This window comes from Gossypium hirsutum, chromosome A10, assembly GCF_007990345.1.
Source record: "Gossypium hirsutum isolate 1008001.06 chromosome A10, Gossypium_hirsutum_v2.1, whole genome shotgun sequence".
In the NCBI taxonomy this organism is placed as follows: Eukaryota; Viridiplantae; Streptophyta; class Magnoliopsida; order Malvales; family Malvaceae; genus Gossypium; species Gossypium hirsutum.
Window position 1 is genome coordinate 14,952,284 of NC_053433.1, and position 12,800 is coordinate 14,965,083.

At 34.8% G+C, this 12,800-nt stretch overlaps 1 non-coding gene across 1 annotated transcript; it reads left to right on the forward strand.

The window, feature by feature from the left end:
• Window positions 1–5,860: 5,860 nt before the first annotated feature.
• Window positions 5,861–5,966, forward strand: LOC121208840 (small nucleolar RNA R71). Its single transcript, XR_005903964.1, has one exon. It is a non-coding gene; the product is annotated as a small nucleolar RNA R71 (small nucleolar RNA).
• Window positions 5,967–12,800: the final 6,834 nt, after the last annotated feature.

Genomic DNA, 12,800 nt, shown 5'->3' on the forward strand with positions numbered 1-12,800 from the left:
GAAGCTGATACGGGATCAGATTTCAGAATCGGTTCTGATGGTTTCTTAATGTTCAAAGATCAGATTTGTGTACTGAAAAATGATGAGTTGATTAAAAAGATTTTGCATGAAGCACATAATGGTTGTTTGGCAGTTCATCCGGGCAGTACGAAAATGTATAATAACTTGAAGAAAATGTACTGGTGGAGTGGAATGAAAAGAGATATTTCCGAGTGTGTATCAAAGTGCTTAGTTTGTCAACAAGTGAAAGCTGAAAACCAAGTACCTTCGGGATTACTCTAGCCTATCATGGTTCCTGAATGGAAATAGGATCGGATTACTATGGACTTTGTATCAAGGTTGTCGTTAACTCCGGGGAAGAAAAATGTCATCTGGGTAATAGTTGACAGACTGACTAAATCGGCTCATTTTATTCCTGTACGTACGGATTATTCTCTTAATAAGTTGGCTGAATTGTATATCCGTGAGATTGTTAGACTTCATGGAATACCTTTGTCAATCATTTCGGATAGAGATCTGAGTTTTACTTCACGGTTTTGGCAAAAGTTGCAAGAGGCATTAGGTACGAAGTTAAATTTCAGCACCGCCTTTAATCCACAAACTGATGGACAATCAGAGAGAGTAATTTAGATTCTTGAAGACATGCTTAGATGTTGCAGATTGGAACTTCAAGGTAGTTGGGAAAGGTACTTACCGTTGGTAGAATTTGCTTATAATAATAGTTATCAGAAGAGTTTGAAGATGGCACCTTATGAATCATTGTATGGTCGTAAATGTCGGACGCCATTGTATTGGACTGAACTCAAGGAAAATCAGATTTATGGAGTTGATCTAATAAAAGAAACCGAAGAAAAGGTGAAAGTGATTCGAGATTGTTTGAAAGCTGCTTCAGATAGACAAAAATCTTATGCGGATTTGAAACGAAAGGAAATCGAGTTTCAAGTTGGTGATAAGGTATTTTTGAAAGTGTCTCCATGGAAGAAAGTCCTTAGATTTGGACGGAAGGGCAAGTTAAGTCCGTGTTTTATTGGACCGTATGAAGTAATTGAAAGAATTGAACCAGTAGCTTATCGGTTAGGATTGCCATCTGAATTATAGAGGATGCATGATGTTTTTCATGTATCTATGCTACGTCAGTATCGTTCGGATCCTTCACATATAATTTCACCAATAGAAGTTGAGCTACGACTGGATATGACTTACGAAGAAGAACCGATTAAGATTTTAGCTCAAGAAGTCAAACAACTAAGAAATAAAAGTGTCGCTCTCGTGAAAGTATTGGGGCAAAAGCACGGGGTAGAAGAGACTACATGGTAACCTGAGGAAAGTATGAGAAACCAATACCCACACCTGTTTACCGGTAAGATTTTCGAGGACGAAAATCCTTAAAAGGGGGAGAGTTGTAATATCCCGAATTAGGGCCTAAACGGAATAGTTGTTTCGTGACCACAAATCCGAGATAGAAATAACTATTTTATAATTATTTTTATGTGTATGATATGATTGCAAGATTGTGTGAAAAATTTCGTGATGAAATCCTATGCCTAAAGTGCTTAAATTGAAATTAGGGACTAAATCGAATAATTTGCAAAACTTGCATTCTAGGAGTTTTTAGTATGAAATTGCTTTGTAATATTAATGAGGAGGTATTAAATAGCAATTTGACCAATTTCTAAGTCTTTGGACAAAAATTGGACATGGATGGATTTTTTTGAAAGTTTAGTAGGAAGGGCATTTTGGTCATTTAGTTATTAAAATGAATTAAAAACAAAATTAAAAGCCAATTTTTGTCCATCTTCTTCATTAGGCCGAAATTTCAAGGGTTCTCCATAGCTAGGGTTTGTTTCAAGCTTCCAAGCTCCATAGTAAGTGATTCCAAGCCCCGTTTTTAATGTTCTTTACGTTTTTGGAATCCCGGTAGCTCGATTAAGCTTATGCTAGCAATAATTCAACCTAGGGTTCATATTTGGAAAAATACCCATAGATGAAATTTGTGTATTTTGGTGTTTTATGATAGAATATGAGGTTTTAAATTATGTTAAAAAGCTTGTACTACTCGGTTTTAAGTGAAAACGAGTAAAAGGGCTTAATCGGTAAAAATACCTAATAGTCATAAGTGCATGTTAGAGTGTGAATTTGATGTTGCTATAGAAGGGAAAAATGATCAGCATGTCATAAAACATAAGAATAAAGGATAAAGTTTAATTCCCAAGCCTAGGGGCAAAAGTGTAATTATGCAGTTTAGGGGCAAAAATTTAATTTTGCCAAAGTTCGTATTAAAGACTATTTTGATGAATGTATGTATTAAATAAGATTAATTTGGCATTATAGATAAAGAGAAACGAGATTCAAGTCGCGATTGAGGGAAAAACAAAGTTTACAAAGAATAGGCTCGATTGCTAATATTTTGTATCGAGGTAAGTTCATGTGTAAATGTAGCAACATAATTGTCATTTTGAGCAATTTAATGTTGTTTATATGATATGATGCTTATTATTACCATTAAATGTTATATTTTGTGGTTATTGTTGAATAATATGTAATTATGTGAATTACTTGATAAGTATGATCTATCACCAAAGTATCGATTTCGATATTCCGTGAAAGACGGCACAGATGTGTAATCAAGGAAAAAGCCCATTTGAACCTTGGGAATAGATTAGAATACAAGTGACATGTCACTAGGATATTTGAGTTCCGAACTCGTTGAGTTGAGTTCGAGTTCACTTATGGATGCGAACGCCCGAGCTCGTTGAGTTGAGTCCGAGTTCACTTATGGGCGGGTTACATGGTAGCTTGGCTACATAAGTTCCGTAGGCTATTGAGTTTGTCTAGCTGCAGGTATGGCACTTACGTTCATGAAATTCGCGTATTCGAATTATATTCCGATGTGTTCAACGGGTGAATCTTAAGTGAATGAGAAGAATGCCTAAAACGAATGTGATATATTGGTAAGTGTGGTGAATGAGAAAATTTGACAGGTATGTGCTTAAATCCTCGGGTTGAGAACTTGGTATGATGAAATTGTAGAAAGATATTAAATGCAAACGAAACACGAATGTCTTGATGTTGTTTATGCAAATGATGTTTTATGTGGAATTGCATGATTATGTTACTTGCTATTTGCATGTGAACTTACTAAGCATTTATGCTTACCCCCTCATTTTCATTCATTGTAGTTGTTGACAAGCCGGCTTGAGAATCGGGATAGGTCAAAGACTCGTTCACACTATTCGAAGGCCTAAATTGGTAAAATGGCTTGTGTATTTTGAATGTGGCATGTATGGCAAAATACTCACTTTGTGTAAATGATTTTATGACATGGTTATGGTTTGGTAAGAAAAGGGTTTGTGAATGATTAACCATTGGAATGGCCAATCTAAATCATATTTGATGCCATGTATGTTTAAAATGCTATTTTGTCCATGGATATCTATAGTAAAGTGAAATTTGTTATAAAACAGAATATTGCTATAGCAATGATGTGAATTTGAAAAATGACTAAAAATAGCAGAAATTGACTTAAATGATGAGTAAGTTAAAGAATCGAAGCTTAATGAGTCTATTTTCATATGGGTTAAACTAAACAGGTATATGAATTATATTTTATGAGATATTTGATTTTTTGTGAAACAGGGCTAGAGTGATTTCTGGATCCCCTGTTCTGACTTTAAGAATTCACTATAAATTGTAAAAAATAATTAGAAGTCATTCTTTATATACAGATTTCTTATTAAGTCTAGTTTTAATAGAAATAAACAGCATAGTCATTGAAATTTCGTACAGAGAGAAATCTGGTTCGAAATACACAGAGGTAAAAGAAGTTGAACCCTAAAACAGGGGAGACTTTAACTAATAAACTGTACTAATTGGCCCAACCAAAAATTCTAGAAAAAATTAGTAGATAGATATATGAGTCTAGTTTCAGGAAAAATTTACAGAATTGGATTTTGAGTTTTGGAACTCGAGATATGAATTTTTAAGCGACTACAATGCAGATTGCCAGCTTGTCTGGAAGTTTTAAAAATAAATTATTTGAGCTGTATAAGTAATGAATTAAGTCCGTTAACACCTCGTATTCGACTCCGACGACGGTCTCGGGTACGGGGCATTACACTAAGTGATTTGGTAGTTGCTTTAATTCCAATTTAGGAGGTTCTTCAACAGAGGGTTTTAACTTTAATTCATTGTTTACCTCAATGTCTTCATAGCTCTTATGTCTCAATGAGGGCTCATTGGCATTTAGTTCAGCTTTTATCTTACTTATCGCAGAATCACTGTCATTTACCGCCTTTCCTTGGGCAAGACACAGTTCTAACGTGTCATTATGTACGATTTCCTGTAAAGAATCTTGAGTAGCATGATCAATAGAGTCAATAAAATAACATGAATCATCTTGTTCCCTAGAAAATCTCATGGCATTATATATTTTAAAAATAATCTCTTTGTCACCTACCCTAAGCACAAGTTTACCATCACCCACATCAATAACAGCCTGAGTAGTTCTCAAAATGGACGACCTAAAATTAAAGGCACCTCAACATCCTCATCCATGTCAAGCACAACAAAATCAACAGGAAATATAAATTTATCTACTTTTACAAGCACATCCTCTATAATACCACTAGGATATTTAACAGATCTATCAGTTATTTGAATACTCATCCTAGTGGATTTCGGTTCCCCAAGACCAAGTTGCTTGAAAATTTTGTAAGGCATCAGATTAATACTCACCCCTAGATAAGCCAATGCCTTTTCAACATTTAAACTACCAATTAAGCAGGGAATAGTAAAACTTCCTGGATCCTTCAGTTTGGTTGGTAGTTTACTCTGGAGTATGGCCGAGCATTCCTCGTTTAGTTCTACTGTGGACAATTCTTCAAACTTCCTTTTGTTTGTCAAAAGTTCCTTAAAAAATTTTACGTATGTAGGCATCTACGAGATAGCTTCAACAAAGGGTAAGTTAATATGCAACTGTTTAAAGAGTTCAAGAAATTTACCGAATTGTGCATCCATGCGGTCTTTCTTCAAATTTGCTAGATATGAGATTGGTGGTCTATACTCCTTCGGTACTGAATTTTCATTGTTGTCGGGTTTTACCTCCTCTCCTTTGTTTCTGTTAGCTTCTTGTGGTGGCTTCTTTTCAGATTCAGCTAACACTTTCCCACTCCTTAGTGTAACTGTTTTCACATGCTCTTTTGGATTGGGTTCAGTGTTACTAGTAGATTCCCTAGTGGTCTTTCTGAAATCATCTTAGCTAGTTTTCAAATTGATTTCGAGTCCTTGAATTGATGCTTGCTAATTTTTAAGTGCAGTTTCAGTGTTCTAAAAATGGGTTTCCACTACTAAAATAAACTTTGTCATCATTTCCTCAAGGTTCGGCTTTTTCTCTTGCTGGTAAGGTTGTTGTTGGAAGCCTGAAGGGGGTGGTGGTCGTTAATTTCCTTGGCCTCCCCATGAGAAAATTGTGTGGTTCCTCCAACCTGCATTGCAAGTTTTACTATAAGGATTATTTTGAGGTCAAGGATTATTAACCATATAGTTCAATTGCTCGTTCTCCATGTTAGGGCCATAGGGTGGATATTCTGAATTGTTTAATCCACCTCCACTTGCATCGTACTGCATTACTGGATGTACCTGCAGCTGCATTACCGAATTGATGTTAAAAAAGTCGGCTGCTTTTGTCAGCTTTGTCCTCATGATTTGCCACTGATAATTATTCAGTGACATCTCTTCTATGAACTCATAAGCCTCTTCTGGTGTTTTGTTATTGATAGTTCCACCAGCAGCTGCGTTGATCATTTGTCTAGTCGAGGGATTTAACCATTTGTGAAAAGTTTGAACTTGTAGCCAAAGGGGTAATCCATGGTGAGGGCACCTTCTCAATAGATCTTTGTATCTCTCCCATGCATCATAAAGTGTTTCTAAATCCATCTGCACAAAAGAAGAGATATCATTCTGTAATTTAGCCATTTTAGCTGGCGGAAAATATTTAAGCAAAAATTTTTCGGTCATTTGTTCCCAAGTGGTGATTGACCTTCGAGGTAACGCGTTCAACCACTGTTTAGCTTTATTCTTGAATGAAAAGGGAAACAACCGAAGGCGAATGGCATCGTCAGGAACGCCATTGATCTTAAAGGTGTCGTAGAATTCTAGAATATTTGCTAAATGAGTGTTTGGATCCTCGTCCTGCAAACCATCAAACTTAACAAACTGTTGCATCATTTGGATCGTGTTAGGTTTCATTTCAAAATTATTTGCAGCGACAACAGGTCTAACTATACTCGATTCAATTCCTGTTAAAGTAGGTTTAGCATAATCATACATAGTACGAGGAGCAGGAATTTAATCTACTAGATTTGCAGCAACCACAGGAGGTAGCGGATTATTTTGATTATCAGCCATCTCCTCAGTCATAGTATGGATATCATCCTCTTGCCCTTCCTCTATGTATTGTAGGCTTCGCCTTATTTCTCTTCAGTTTCTGTGAGCTGTGCTCTCAATTTCACTATCGAAAAGTAGAGGTCCTGACGGGTTTCTTCTAGTCATAAACTATAAAAACCTGTCGGATGTAAAGAAAAGAAAAATTAGTAATTAAAAATAAAAACAAAATTAAATTGCAATAATTAAAAATGGCTAAAGTAATAAAAATTAAGCATTCCTAATATCTTAGTCCTCGGCAACGGCGCAAAAAACTTGATGATCGTAAAACTAACTAAAAATTTGACTAAGGCAAGCGCACCTATTGAACAGTAGTATAGTTGTGGTGAGACTAGAAATATCGTATCTACGAGGACTAAAAGTACTAGTAATTACTATCTTTTTATTATCTAGCCTAAGAATGAAAGGGATGTTTTAAAACTACAATTAACTATCTAACTAACTAAGGTTACGATAGATATTAAAGTTGGAAATACTTTTTAGAAAACCGATAGAAAAGACAATACCCAAGGAAGAATCCACCTAGACTTCACTTATTACCTTTGAGTTAGACAATTTAATCACTTGACTTAAACCGTAGAAATCCCTGATTTATGTTAATATCTCTCTCGAGACTAAAAACAACTGACTCTAGGTTGATTAATTGAAATCTCTTTCTAATTAAAACCCCTATTGTCGCATTAACTCGATCTATGGATTCCCTTATTAGATTTGACTCTAATCCGGCAGATTTATGTCGTCCTATCTTTAGGATTGCATGAAACTCCGCTTAATTATGAATGATCTACTCTTAAACGGAGACTTTTACTCCACTAAATAAGCACATCAAAAACCTGAATTAATATCCTGGAATATTAAAGCAAGGGTTAAGTTCACAATTAAAAAAAGAACAAGTATTTATCATATAACTCAAATAATAATAAGATCCATCTTAGGTTTTATCTCTCTTAGGTATTTAGGGAGTTTAGTTTATAATAATAATGGAAAACATCTCAAAATTTGGAAAACAACAAAGCATAAAGAAATCCAAAGAACTTCTAGGAAATTGGATGGAAATCTTCAGTCTTGATGTAAATCCTGCCTTTGAGGTGACTTTGATGGCTGTCCTTGAGTATTTTCTGCCTTTAACTCTGCGTGTCCCCTTTAATCCTCTTCTAGGGCCTTTACATAGACTTTGGAATGCCCAAATTAGCCCAAAATTGGCCTTTTCTAAGTAGAGTTAGACTTAGGGTCGACAGGGACACGGCAGTGTGTCGCGCCAGTGTGAAGGTGCTCAGGCCGTGTGTAATTCTGACTTGGTTTTGTGTCAACACGGCCATGACACACGGCATGTGGTCTACCCGTGTGTCACACACAGGCGTGTGGATCACTTGTGTGGAAGTGCCTAGGTTGTGTGCCATGCTAAATTAGGCCCATTTTGTCTATTTTTGGCCAGTTTCTTGCTCTTTTTGCCTTCCAATGCTTGCCTAAGTATAAAACATGAATTTAAAGGATTAGGAGCATCGAATTCAATGAAACCAAGGAAAAATCATCCATAAATATGCCAAGCATGGCGTAAAAATATGTATATATTACGGTTTATCAACACTTGTGTGTCATAAATTCACAAAAACAAAAACATAAAATTTGGGACGTTACACACTCACTTTAGAGTGTCTCTTATTCATAACTTATATATATAAACAGCTGTAAAAGGCAGATTCATTCAAGATTTAAGGAATGCTACTAGGCATCCATTACTAATGCAATCTAAATCATTCATCAAATAATTGAAGATACAACATTCAGTCAAATTTATCCAACTCATTCATTGATAATTCACATGATTCAAGAATTAAGCATCGAATGTAACAAAAATTTTTAAACACATTTGCATTAACCACTAATAAACCTTGCATACTTCATTAAACTCAAATTTTTTTTTTGAAATGTGGGTGTATTTCCAAACCCAATATGCATTCCCCTAAACTTAAAGTTTGCATTGTCCTCAATACACTAAAATTAAAATGTAATGACAATAGAAATGCTATAACACCTTTAACCCGTATCCGTTGCCGGACTAGAGTTAAAAGGCATTACTGGACATATCGGAACATTTCGCATACATTTCACAAACATCTTAGCATCATAGTCAAAAATCAACATAAAGTCCCTTTCCTAGGTCAACAAGACCTTAAACATGCTTTAGAAAGAGGTCCGGACTAAACCGAGCAGATACAAAAATTTTCAAAACTTAAACATTTTTCTAAGTTACAAAGGTCACACGCCTGTGTGAACAGGTTGTGTGCTTTACACGGTATTAGACACGCCCGTGTGTCTAGGCCGTGGCAAAATAGGGCATACATACTGACTTATCCATACGACCACATGACACGCCCGTGTGAAAATTAGGGAGGCTACTAACTTAGCCACACGGCCAGTCACACGCCCGTGTGTCTAGCCCGTGCTCGAAACTGACTTGGCCCCATGGCCTAGCACACGCCCATATGTGTGCAACCGTGTGGTCTGCTCAGGCACATTTCAAAATGGCCCTCGAGTAACACGGTTGAGACACACGCCCGTGTCCCTACTCGTGTGGGCAAAAATAGGCTATTTACAAGGCCAACATGCCACCCATTAAGGGTCCTCCCTACAAGCATCAAAACCAAATCATTTTATACCAAATTTTCAACCAATTCACAACCAAATCATACACCAATCATGCCATATTATAATAAACCAATTTCATGCTATTAATTCATACCAAAACATACCAAAACATGAGCCAAAGTCATACCAAAAATAAGATTCATAACCTTAATTTACTCAATCAATCTCATGTCAAAATCTTACCAAATTTCAAAATAGACACATATTAAAAACTTACCAACTTGACCAATTCTCTTGGCCATCTATGAACACATCATATTAGAAATATTTTATCACATAGTTTATACTCAAAATATATAAACACAACTAAAACCAAGCCATATCACATGGCTAAATTTACACTTCACAACTTAAAACATATCTCAAATACTTCTAGCCTATACATGCCATATTTCAAATTTATATTTTCAAAAGGTACCAAAATAGAGTTTGATAGTGTGGTGATGATCCTCGACAATCCTTGAGCTCCCGATAGCTTCGATATCTATAAAATAGTTGAAAACAAACACAAAGTAAGCTTTCAAAAGCTTAGTAAGCCATATACAAATAAACTTATCACATATCACAATTGTAAACCAAATCATTCTTATAAATCATGGCATAACTCAAAAGCAAGTTCATATTTCTCATTTAGCTCAATTATTCATAACCATTTGCTCATAAGTCCATCACAATTCCATGTAGCTCACATATCAAAAGATCATATTTATACTCACCTTTCATTACCAAATTCCATATACAGTTCATACGTATTTGAAGCAAATATACATTCATATATTTATTCATTTCTCGGAGTGTCCGTTGAATCGTACGGAATCAAATAGGATACGCAGATAACTTGAAAAGCTCGTACAATGCCAAGGTCCCAGATGTGGTCTTACATGTACTCAAGTATCGATGCCACTATCCTAGACAGGGTCTTACACGAAATCAAATACGATGACTATGTCCCAGACATGGTCTTACACGTAATTTCAAATCGATGCCAACGTCCCAAACGTGGCATTACATGAAATTACATATCAAAAATCCTATGTCATGACATATGTACCCTAGTTATTCCTATGGTTCGTACGAGACTTTTCGGACTTCGTCACATTATCGAAACTTTCTCAGATTTCATATATTCAGCTTTCATATCCATTCACCGCAATTCAAATATCATATAAGTAATAATAATTAAATTTAACACATTTATTTTTATATTGACTTACCTCGTACAGACTCGAACGAACAGAATCCACTACTCGACAACTTTCGACTTTCCCCGGTCTAATTCCGTTTTCTTTGGTTCTTGATCTAAAAACATTCAAATTTAGCTTATTCAATCACATATACATTCAAATCAATCCATAAACACATATTTAGGGCATTTTACAAAATAACCCTCACATTTTCACATTTTAACACTTTTGTCCCTATTTCATAAAATCACAAAATACACAAAATTTCTATATATACATGCTTGGACGAATATTCACTTAGCTCATATAAGCCCACGTATTTCATTTATTTCACATTTTAGCCCCTCAATTTCTCATTTTCACAATTTAGTCCAAAATACTCAATTCTATCAAAAATCCCAATACAAAACATAGTTATCTAACACATATCTTTCATTCACTATCATCAAACTTCATAATACTCACATTATCAACAATGGCACAACTTAAAATCATCATCAAATTCAGAAATTAAGGCATGGGCTTGAAAGATTACTAAGCAACGATCACAAAAACGTAAAAATTATCAAAAATAAAGCAAAATACATACCTAAATAGGCCGAACCCTAGCTTGAGTTTTTATTTCTTTTTCTTATTCAATTTTCGGCAACATGAACATTCATGGCATAATTTCATGCCTTTTTTATTTTAATTAACATAATATACTCATTACTATAATAACCTTTGTAAAACCATTATAAAATTACTTAATGGATGGTCATTAATGTCCATTAACCATAGCTATGGTAAAATAAAATCATAAGGACCTCTCTTTTAATAAGACATAAAAATTAGGCACACTTAACATATAGCATGCAACTTTTACATTTTATGCGATTAGGTCCTTTTTATCAAATCGGCACACAAACAATAAAATTTTCACACAAAACTTTCACAGATATTAATTCACATATTATAAGCACAGAAAATAATATTAAAATGTCTTTTTGACTCAAATTTATGGTCTTGAAACCACTATTTCGACTAGGGTCTAAACCGGACTGTTACAAATGCAACGACAATGTGCACTAACAAAATAAAAATTACATCTACGTACAATGCATGAACACTACAGCTAAAAAAATGAAAAGAAACTAACTCAGTTTCTCTCAGCCACAAATGTGGTTGCACAATATTTCTTCTTCCTCTTAGGCTTTTTGTCTTTGAAGTGCTTTCTCTTCCTCTTGATGAGTCATAAGTGATAGTACAATAGTATGAACTACGTTGAAAATAAATCCCAACTAGGTCGACAATGGTACCTAATTATTCTATAAAAAAAATAAAAGAAGTAAAACAAACTTGAACAAAAATAATAAAATAAAATCACATAATGATAAATTCAATAAAAAATAAAACATTTCGACCAATTTAATGGTCATTGCTTGCTTTTGATTAATATTCCCAAAATAGTGTTTCAACCACTGTCTATTCACTTTGAACTGGTGTCATTTATGTAAATCTTTGATTCTGATTGTACCATGAGGAAATACTTCGACAAATTCGAAAGGTTCAGACCAACGTAAGCGCAATTTACCCGGGTGCAATCTCAGTCTATAATGGAATAATAAAACTTGTTAACTCGCGATAAATTATTGCCGTAAAATAATTCTGTCATGCCATCGTTTGGTCTTTTCCTTCTAAATTGCAACGTTTTCATAGGCATTTCGCCTAATCTCCTCTAGTTCAGTGATATCCAAAAACCTTTTCTTTCCAGTAGCTTCATAGTTTATGTTCACCTGCTTAATTGCCCACATTGCTTTGTGCTCCAATTAAACTAGTAAGTGACATACTTTTCCAAAAACCGATTGATACGGTGACATCTCTAATAGAGTTTTGTATGCTTTCTGCAATGCCCATAAAGTATCATCTAGTCTGGAAGACCAATCTTTCCTCGAAGGATTCACAACCTTTTCAAGAATATTTTTAATTTGTTGATTCGATACTTTGGCTTGTCCATTAGTTTGCGGATGATAAGTAGTAGCCATTCTATGATTAACTCCATTTCTCTTCAGTACAGCTAACACTTGGTTGCAATGAAAGTGTGTACCCTGATCACTAATCAATGCCTTTGGTGTGTCAAAGCGGGTAAGTATATGCTTGTGAAAAAATTTAAGCACTGTCTTTGCATCATCCTTTAGGACTACAACAGCTTTAACCCACTTCGAGACATAGTCAACAGCTATTAATATATAAAGATTTCCAAATGACATAGTCAACAGCTATTAATATATAAAGATTTCCAAATGAACTTTGTAACACCCTATATAATTTATTTCTAGTTCTGTAAATATCTAACAAAAATATGTGTCTGCTTTAGTGCTTAAGTATTCTGAGTGTGTTTGAGAGGTCTTGGGTTCAAGTGTCACCTTTGCCAAATTTTGTTTTTTTTTTCTAATCCAAGCCTTACCTCTGTTGAGTGGACTTTTATAAAATTGTTTGTTAATCCATATCAGAATAAGCTTGCTCATTCCAGTGGTAAAGGAGTTG